This window comes from Mus musculus, chromosome 9 (assembly GCF_000001635.26).
Source record: "Mus musculus strain C57BL/6J chromosome 9, GRCm38.p6 C57BL/6J".
NCBI lineage: Eukaryota > Metazoa > Chordata > Mammalia > Rodentia > Muridae > Mus > Mus musculus.
The window spans coordinates 122,335,301-122,346,062 of NC_000075.6; the positions used below are offsets into that span (position 1 = coordinate 122,335,301).

At 42.7% G+C, this 10,762-nt stretch overlaps 1 long non-coding RNA gene across 1 annotated transcript; it reads right to left on the reverse strand.

Moving 5' to 3' along the window:
• Positions 1–7,729: 7,729 nt before the first annotated feature.
• On the reverse strand, positions 7,730–10,295 carry Gm35398. Its single transcript, XR_380024.2, has 3 exons — positions 8,926–10,295; positions 8,165–8,379; positions 7,730–8,022 (listed from the first exon to the last, which is right to left on the reverse strand). It is a non-coding gene; the product is annotated as a predicted gene, 35398 (long non-coding RNA).
• Between the last annotated feature and the right edge of the window lie 467 nt (positions 10,296–10,762).

Sequence of the window (10,762 nt, forward strand, 5' to 3'; positions counted from 1 at the left end):
ATTTGTTTGGGAATGAGAATCACACATGACAGTAAGGATATGAATGTGGGTTTAAGAAGTTTACATGTTAAGGAAGGCTCATATTTAAAATACCACCATATTTCTGTCATACATTTAGGCACTTGAATTTAAACCCTGATTTGTATGCCTCCCAAAGTGCAAACTTTGGCTTTGGAATTCAAGCCATATTTCAAACATTAAAGAGAGAAAGAGAAATGCAAAAGAGAACATTTAATGTCTCTCCACTTCTCTCCCCTTGAATAAAAGCTAAACGGCTGAGATGATTTCAGAAAGCGGAGAAGGGAACTGTACTGTGGTGAGCATCTGGCAGCTCCATCTATGTCTAAGAGCTGAACTGGCTAAACCTGTATCAGTTTTCTGAAAACTGTTGAAATGGTTAAAATTACATATATGTGACCTGATTCTTTGTAAAACTCAGTTTGCTTGTGTGCACATGCAAATGCATTTGCACATACATGCAAACTGAATGTATTTGTGGTGGTGGTAGTTGAAGGTGTGTCTGGGCTGAGAATTGCCTTCCTATTGTTCAGCTTCCTCTCAGGCTCCTGATTGCTGGAATTGCAAATGTAAATAATGACAGCTAGCATGTTTTTTGTTTTTGCTTTTTTCCGAGACAGGGTTTCTCTGTATAGCCTTTGGCTATCCTGGAACTCACTTTGTAGACCAGGCTGGCCTCGAATTCAGAAATCCGCCTATCTCGGCCTCTCGAGTGCTGGGATTAAAGGCATGTGCCACCACTGCCCGGCTAGCTAGCTTGTTTTTATTTCTGTTGCTGTTATAGATTTATTTTCTAATCACATATGTGTGTGTATGTTTGTAAGTGGATAAGTGCAAGTGTGGGTGCTTGCAGAGGCTGGAGCTATCAGATGCCCTGGACCTGAAGTTGCAAGCAATTATGATCTGACATAGGTGTTAAGTCAGGTCCTCTAAAGAGCCTTATGCATTCTTAACTACCGAGCTCCCCAACCCCTCTTGTTTTCACTCACACACACACACACACACACACACACACACACACACACACACACACACGTGCACACACACACGCACACGCCCACACTTGCTATATAGCTCAGGCTAACCCAGGACTTGCTCTGCATCTCAGGCAGGTCTCACACTTACAGTCCTTCTGCCTCAGTCTTCTGAGGGGCTGGAGTTGCAGGTGTACAGATGCAGGAAATCATGAAGTTGGTCTGATCTAATTCATGATTCCCTACATCTGTACACACCCACACACAAACACACCTTGAACACATAGGGTTACACTATTTAGCTCTGGCTGGCCTAGAACTTGCTATGTAGACCAGGCTGGCTTTAAACTCACAGACACCCATCTAACTGTGCCTCCTGAGTGCCGGGATTAAAGGGATGCACCACAACACCACACCCTTTACCCCTTTTTATTCAATTTGAGACCCTTATCCAAGAAACAGTGCTATTTGCACTCAGGGAAGGTCTTCTCTGTCAAACCACTCTGAAAACAGAGTGATCTGGACTCTAAATCCAGTCAGGTTGGCAAGCAGAGGCAAACAGGAAGTTCTTACATAACCTGTCCCTCATTTGTGCTACCACAGCACTGCTGATGCCTGAGAGTGCAGGGAAGATTGGGAGTGGCTGAGAGGCTCGCTGGCTCTTTCTGAAGTCTGTGTGTTACCTGAAGATTCACTTTGGTCCTGTACATTTGATCTGTAGAATCATACAGAATGGTTTTGCTGCCTTAAAAAATGGTCTGTGGGATGTTGACTGGAGACTGAGAAGTGACCTCCATTTTTCCTCAGAACCAGTCTATAATAAATTCCCAGGTTTGCAGTGCGGCAGCACTAGATTTGGCTTCCCAGAATCCTCATGGTGGTTTGTAACCATCTGTAACTCTTGTTCCTTGGGATCCATCACCCTCTTCAAGCCTCAACTGGCAATGCATGCCTGTGGTACACAGACACACACTCAGGCAAAACACTCACATAAACAAAACTATACACACACATATAATAAAAAGACTTTAGATTGTGACTTCTGTTTAATATGAAGGGTGAGAAGCTGTCTTCACACTGTGTAATAAAGGATGAGTCAGGCTCTGTCTATCTATCTATCTATCTATCTATCTATCTATCTATCTATCTATCTATCGAGAGAACATGCCACTGTAAAGGGAATATAAAGCAGAATTAATGTTCAGCAGAGAGTGAAGAGAAACAGAACATAGTAAAAGAAGGAAGCTGCACAGGGCTCTAGCCAGTGGCTCCCCGTGGGCGGGCAGAGGCGCTTCTGGTGGGTGGGTCAGCAGGGGGGAGCTCTATTTTGCTCCAAGGATGACTCAGAGGCAGTGTCATCTGTGTGGGAATCTTTTGTTTAAAACCTAGCTACCCCGAGGGCCTAGGAGCAGGAACAGTCACAGATGTCAGGAGCCCGAGGGCAGGCAGCCTTCACACATCCCCTGGGGAGAGCCCGTTGCAGGAGAGCAGTACACCTTGGCAGCAGGCTCTGCTCAGGCAGTGACATAGGCAGGGGTGGCTTGAGGTTGATTTCATCACTTGAGAATAGCTTTGGACTTTGATCCATGAGCTGAGACCGGCCGATGTACTTACTGGACTTGCCTGTCTGTCCTCAAGTTCACTGCCGTGGAGACGAAAGCTCCCAAGATCCAGAAGATACTTGGTTTGCACAACTGTGTCCCTCCCTCTAACAGGGTGTTTAATGTTCAGCAGGCTCAGACAGATCTCAACCCAGTGGTTGCTTCTCCTTCTCCCAGGCCTGCCTGCCTTCAAGTTAGAATATTAGCAACCGTGGATATACACATGGGAGGATCTTGGAAGGGTAGGAGGATCTGCCTAGCCCACAAACTGCAAAACTAATGCTGGCTGGCAATGGTCCCTCACACTCAAAGTGGAGAAACTACTAAAATGAGGGCGGCTCTGGAGGATAACTGATGCTCTTTCAGCCCAGGCTCTGCAGCAGCACAGACTGTAAGACAGACAAATCCAGGACTGCAAATGAGGCCCCACACGTCCACATAGCAGGATCCAATTGTATTACTATTTTCCAAAAACCAAATTTCATCAGTTCACTGTTGTTTGTGGTGGCGGCGGCAGCAGTTGTGGTGGTGGCGTGTGTTGTGCCAGAGCATGGGCATGTGCATATCATGGTTCACATGAGTGTGGTGGTCGGTCAGGCACCAGCTTTCAGGAGTCAGTTTTCTCCTTCTACCATGGGTTCCAAGGGTAGAACTCAGATATAATTCCAAGGGTAGAACTCAGATATAATAACTCTGGTTTTCCTATCTGAGAGGTCTTAGGGACTGAGCTAATAGTCCTGATACCTAAGAAAAATTCCCAAATAGACCTGAATGGAAATCAAGCCAACAAATGCACAGACACATAAGAAAATGGGTATGGGGCATGTGCCTTTAATGTCAGCACTTGGGAGGTAGAATCCCTGTGAGTTTGAGACCAGCCAGATCATCAGAGTAAGCTCTAGTTCAACTAGGACTAAATTGAGAAACACTGTCCCAAAAACCAACAAGGAAAAAAAAAGAAAGAAAGAAAAGAAAATATCAAGGAAGCATGACTTTAGTTTTAAATAATAGTAATAATTTTAATTTATAATATTTTAAAACTTTGAATTAATAATTTTAATTAATAATAGTTTAAACTTCTAATTTATATTAATAATTTTTAACTTCTAAATTTCTAAGTTCAAAACACTGAAATGGATAAGATGCCAGAAGAGCAATTTAAAATTTTATTTGTAAAACTACCAATGCTTTCAAGGAGGATACAAATAAGAATATAAATGAAGTAAGTAAACTCAGGACACGAAGACAGTCTAAAACATGAATAAGAAAGTCAGTAAGAAGCCAGGCATGGTGGTGCACTCCTTTAATCCCAGCACTCGGGAGGCAGAGGCAGGTGGATTTCTGAGTTCGAGGCCAGCCTGGTCTATAAAGTGAGTTCCAGGACAGCTAGGGCTATAAAGAGAAACCCTGTCTCAAAAAACAAAACAAACAAATAAACAAACAAACAAAAAAGTCAGTAAGAAAATTAAGATTTTGAAGAGGAAAAAAGTACAAATGTTTGAATGAAAAATTTTAAGAGATGGTAGAAAACATCTTTAGACAAACAGAAGGAAGAGTGTGAGGGGAGAAGGATGAGGGAAAAACAAACACTAACCACAGGCATGACCACAACTTCCAGGAATTCTGGGATATGATCACGAATCCAAACTTAAGAATAACTTGACGATGTACCCTGGGGTCTTAAACAAGAGCAAGCCAAACCCTCAAACAATAGACAGGAGTGAATCTTAAAGATCAAGACCGATATTAGTAAAATAGAAAAGATTAAAGTAAAAAGACTCAAAAAGAGTTGTTTCTTTGAAAAAAAAATGGAAAAATGCTTAGCAAAAAGAAAACCAAAGAATGAGAGAAAAGGCCTAATTGAGAACAGATAAACATGAATACAGAAGCATCACAATAAATACCAACGGCATCAGAAGTCACCGGGGAATAGTTAAATAACCTACATAAAAAACCAAAGCCCTGGAAAATCTAGAAAAGTGGAAAGAGAGGTAGATACATTTATCCTACTCAAAGTGATACAAAAACCTCAGGAGATATATTCCAGGCAACAGAACCAGGACCAGGCTGATTCACTGCGGAATTCTACAAATTTGTAAAGAAGATTCAATGCCAGTGTTCAACCTTTTTATCGAAGAGACACAAAGTTACACATGGGTGCAGCCAGCACAAAGTGTAGACAAGAACAAGAAAGGCTCAGACAGGAGGAAGGACTGAATGCAGGCTGTGGACATGATTCATGCGAGAAGATAAAAGGCTAATTGTTTTTCTAGTTCTAATTCTGTCGCGGGTTTTTTTTTTTTTTTTTTTCTGGTAGCTGATGAATGAATAAAAATATATTAGATAGTAAAAGTTTAAAACTCAACAAGAAGCTCTGACTTCATAATGACTGTTTGAACTATCTACAAGGCTATCAAGTTACATAGGCTTTGGGTTAATTTCAGAGTGTGACATTCTTTATGATAAGGCTTATTAAAAATAAATATTTGAAAAAATGTGAACATGTTCAGCCACCAGGAAATATACATTAAAATTACATGGAGAGTTCATCTCACCAGTCAAGAAAATAAGAAACAACAAACGCTGGCAAGGATTGGGTGTGGTGAGGGAGGAATCCTTACCCTTTACTGGTGGGGACTGTAAATTGGTACAGCCTGTTAGCTACCTTAGCAAACCTTTCAGGCTCTGCCCAACAGGTAGGTATGGCTTGCTAATAAAGGGACTGTTTGGTCTCTCTGACTTTCTCTGCCCCTTTTCTCTCTCTGACCCTTTTCCTTCTCCTTCTCCTTCTCCTTCTCCTTCTCCTTCTCCTTCTCCTTCTTCTCCTTCTCCTTCCTTCTCCTCCTCCTCCTCCTTCCCTCCCCTTCCTTCCTCCTCCCCCTCCTTCTCCAGGTGTTCTCAGCTCCCCCTCCCCTCCCTCTCTCTCCTCCCCTCTCTCCCCCTCTCCCTCCCCTTCACCCTCTCTCTCCTTTCTCTTTCTCTTCCTCTATTCCCTTCTCAACTCCCCTTCCCATGGCTCAAAATAAAGCCTATTCTATACTAGACCCATATGGCTGGTACCTTGTAGGTGGCTGGGGAGAAGGGATGTCTCAACATGGGCTGGCTGAAGCAACCCCTCTCATCGCACCATACCGCGCTCTACAAAATATATCCTTGGTTTTATAAGACACATCACAGCCACTATGGAAAACAGAACTGTAGTTCCTCAATAAACTGAAAACTCAACTACCATATGGCACAGCTCTTTGCTCCTGATTACATACCTGAAGAATCTAAGTCAGTCCCTGTGCCACAGAGATACTTACACATTCATTCCTGTGCTTGCCCACCATCTGGAGACCTTTTCTTGTAAGATATCTTGTGCCTGTTTTCAGTTGGATTGTTCATTTTCTTATTGTGTTTTTAAAGCTTTTATTTTTTAATTGAATATACATAGTACCTCCTTAAAAGTTTTTTTAATTTATTGAGTGTGTGTGTGTGTGTGTGTGTGTGAGTGTGTGCGCGCGTGCGCGTGTCTTAGAATGTTCATGCCATGGTCCACATATAGAAGTCAGAAGTTATTTTGCAGGGGTTTTTCTCTTCCCACCAAATTGGTTTGAGTATTGAACCTAGGTCCTTGGGTTTGACAGCAATAGTCTTTATCACCTTGCTGACTTTTATATTTTTATATCTTGGATAATTGTCCTTTTTCAGATGTGCATTTTTCAATTACTCAGTCTATGGTCTGTTTTCTCATTCTCAGGATACCATGTTTTGAAAATCAGAAATTTCTGATTATTTTATAGTAGAATATCTATTTTAACATAAAAATATACTTTTGTTTCCTATTCTAAATAATCATTCTGAATATTCTAATAATATTTGTACGTATATATTTGTATGTAGATTCTCTTAACTCCTAAAGCCTGTCTTAATGCAAAACTAAGTTCTTCTTCATATATTACTGTGCTTGTGATCTTAAATGAGATAGGAGTGAGAACCTGATTCCCAACTCCCAGTTCATTATCCAGTGACCTAGGTGACCTTTGGGCTCCCTGACCCCTTTTTTTCTAAACAGAAGTCACACAGTTCTCTGCTCATTTCTCCAGGAAGATGAGACAGCAGAGCCCAGTGCAGTGCAGAGATCACACAGAAGCTCAGGACTGGCAGCTCGGGGCAGTGATGCTTGGTTTTTTAATTTTAAAATGTTTCATTAACAGATACTTTTATACTTGTACAATGCTATACTTGATGCACACACACACACACACACACACACACACACACACACTGTGTAATGATTGCTACACCATTACTCTCCACACACATCAATTAGTGGGTGTCAGAGCAGACCCTTCAGATTTTAATCAAGTTCGGTTTACCGATTATTTTATGGATCGTGATTTTACACTGTATTTAAAAGTCACTGTGACACACAAGCCATCTGGGTTTTTCTGTTATCTTTCAGGAGTTTTTAGTTTTGCATATCATGTCTATGATCCATTAGATTCTTGTCAGTGCGAAGGGTTTAATATATGTGTCATCCCCTCCCAGTCCCCCTCCAGGGCTGTCCTGTTCCTTCTGTATCATTTATTAAAATTCGATCTCTGCTCAATTGCTTTGCTCATTAACATTGTCACATTCTGTGACTGAGTTTATTTCTGAGCCTCCTTTTCTTTCCCTTGGATCTACTTGCCTATTCCTTTGCCACAAACACGCTGTCTGGATAGCAGGCCTTCATTACACCTTCACAGAATCCAGTATAGAATCCAGTAGTGCCAGCCTGCCCACTTCCTTCTGTTTCTCTAATACTTCCTTGACTCTTCTAGGTCTTTGCCTCTCCACATAAACTTGAGAATAACCAGCTGGGATTACGACCATGATGACGCTATTCACTCTGTATATCAAGGTAATGGGGCTGCTCTGACAGCCTCTGGCCTTCTCCATGACATGGACTATCTACTCACTGGTTCTTTTACATCCTCAGCAATAGCTTATCATTTCCCTCATGGGGCTGGTGAGTATATTGTTATATTTGAACCTAAGTATTTAATCTATGGCTAAGAGTCTAAGGGTTTTTTGTTGTTGTTTTTTGTTTTTTGTTTTTGTTTGTTTGTTTTGTTTAAACAACAACAACAGATTTTAATGGTATCTTCATACATGCCTGTCTAGTTACTTTTCTCATTGTTGTATCTAAATACATAACCAGGGTTGAGTTAAGGAAAGATGGTTTATTGTGGCTCCCAGTTGAGGGGACAGCGTGGGGGGGGGGTACAATGACAGAAGCAGTTTGTGGCTGTGGCAGCAAGAACTTGTTCACATCCTAGCAGACCAGGAGTCAGAGAGGAGATGCAGGTCCTCATCTGGCTTTATTTAACTGATGTGACAGTGCCAGCCTCTTCAGGATGAATCTTCCTCTGCAGGGGCTTGTGGTACCAAATCTAGTCAAGCTGACAATGAGCTCAAGCTCATTCCCCAGTTTGTAATTTGGGTAAAAAAACCAACCCTTCTGATTTAACCTCCAGGACAGAGTGAACAGGGCAAAGAGAAGCCTGGGCATTCTTGTATCTGAGTTGCCTGTAAGTGACTTACATCTTAGTTGACAGCTGAGGTCTTGGCAACCATGTCCTGGTACAGCATAGTTGGTGGAAAGGTCGGCAATAGAGGTCAAGCCGTAGATGACAACTGCATCTTGGCTCAAAACCTGACTTAGAACTGGAGCTCGGGTGCTTATCTCCCCATGGCGAGAGAGTTGGCAAAATGAGTCTTGTGAGGTTTGTAGCCACCTTGCCAGTAGCTCTTTGCAGCTGAACCAAAACAAAAGCAGACCCACTTAACACATGGTTCCTGAATTGTGCCTTAGCCTTGTGGTTGGGGTAGGGGCAGCGACGGGACAGCCCTTTCAAACCCTCACTACCCCGATGTGGATACTCACCATTATCATGCTAGGGCACACAGTATGTTAAATTTAAGGGACACACGGGCCCCTTACCACCTGCTATCACTTCTGTGCAACGGTTCTAAGTCACAGAACCTTCCAGTCACTGCTTTGCTTCTTGTTGGGTGAAATACTACCTTCCAGGAATGAGGTAAACATTGGTAAGCTTAACTGTGCAGCGCTTTTTAAATTCCTTGAGCTGGAGCCCTATCAAAAGAATTATCCAGTCCCCAAGGTGTATGGATTACAAAAAGTTTTCTGAGAACTTCTAGGAACTATAAGAGAATAGGAGTAATTATTTTTCAGATGAGAGGATTGATCTGCGGCAGCTAGTAAGCACACCATTCTGTACATCATCAACGGCAGCTGCACCAAGGAGTCTCATGGTCCTCTGGAGATCCACAGCCAGACTTACCTGCAGTGAGGCAGAAGCCGTGGGGGATTGAAGGGAGAAAAACCCCGCCGCAGGATGGTGTCCTAGCTTCATTTCCGTTGCTGTGATGAAATGACCTAGGAGTCAAAGGTATGGCTCAACAGTCAGGAGGACCACATACTGCTCTTGCAGGGGATCAGAGTTCAGTTCCGAGCACCCACGTTGGGCAGCTCACAATGAACTGGATCTTAAGCTCCAGGGGAAGTGATGTTCTCTTCTGGCCTCTGCAGACCCCTGCAGTCATGTGCACATACATACCTGAACAGATATATGTGCGTCTTACAGTTAGAAAATAAAAATCTCTGAAATGCCCCGTCAAAAATCAACGTGAAAGAGAAAGGGTTTATTTTAGTTCACAACTTAAGTTTATAGTCTGACCATCAGAGCGGACAAGTTGAGGAACTCGAACTTGAAGCATCAATCCATAGCCAGGAGCAGACAGAAAAGGGTACAGGCACGCTTGGTGCTCAGCTAGCTTTCTCCGCTCGCACAGTCTAAACGCCAAACCCACTGCACACCTTCAGGCTGGATCTCCCCACAGACAGGCATTTGCCCACAGGCCAACCTAGCCTAGACAATCCCTCTCTGCCTGAGACTCTCTTCCCAGGTGATTTCAAGTCATGTCAAGCTGAGAGTTTAAAAACCAACCATGACAGATGGTTTCACTACTGAGAGCTTAATTATTTTGGAAAGCCGTTTTGGAATAATTTCATGCTACTGTGCGAGATTAGTTGACGCTAAAAACAAACTTTTATAATAGAACGATAATCTAGTATAACTACACACATCACTTATGCTGAATAGACTTCGCTCCAAGCAAAGGATGTACATACGTCAAGAAACACTGTATAGGCTTAGGAGACTCAGGAGTTAACACGAAAGTCACAGCCATACATTTCCTGTTTTACTGTTTCTGAACCTACAGCACCCGACAGCAGCCTGTTCCTAGCACCTGCAGCAGAAGAAATTACATTAAATCGCAGGCTACGCTGAGACAAGGGGAAGGTAGCTAAGCAACACCTTCAGGTTTCAACGGAGAAAATGTTTAAAATAAAAGCCTAAATTTAGCCATCAAATGTATATTCATCAGCACAGCTAAAAATGTCTTCATGACTGATTTGCAGCATCTAATAAAGTTAAAAAAAAAAATCTGTCTCTGGGCGCACCATGCAGCTCAGGTGAGGGAGGTGGGAGCCTATTGTGCTGGGAGGCATCCTCCTGCATGCACGGCTGCCTGGACTGCCAATCCAGTGTTTTCACACCTTACGTGGGTGTGTTCACTGAGTGATGACCAGTATGATCTGTTCATTAATTAAAAAAAAAATGAAAGGAAGCTTTACTTGAGGTTTACCATCACAAATTATTTCCATAAATGTGTGGTGTATTAAGGTCATAACATCTTTCAAATCCAGAAGACTGCTGTCCTCATCTTCATAGAAAGGTGTCACACTGGGTCCTCTGTTTGTTGTGTGTTTTCTGTTTGCTCAAATGCACTTCACTCCTCCCTGAGACCCCACCACCACCACACACACACACCCTTGTGGTGCTGAGGATGGAGCCCAGGGCCTCAGGCTTGCTAGGCCTACATCTAAATTGCACCTTCAGTCCCTGCCTTTTAGTTTTCCCTGTAAGATTTTAAGCTCTAACTTTGCCTGCTGTGGCCTTGGTAATTTTACATCCAGATAGAACAGACAACGGTATTTAGAAATCAGACCACAAAGGAACGTTTTAAGAGCAGCCCTGGTTTGAAATGATTGACAATTTCTGTGACATACATCCGTCCAATTTGAAAGTTCCAAGGCTCAACATGTAGTTCATG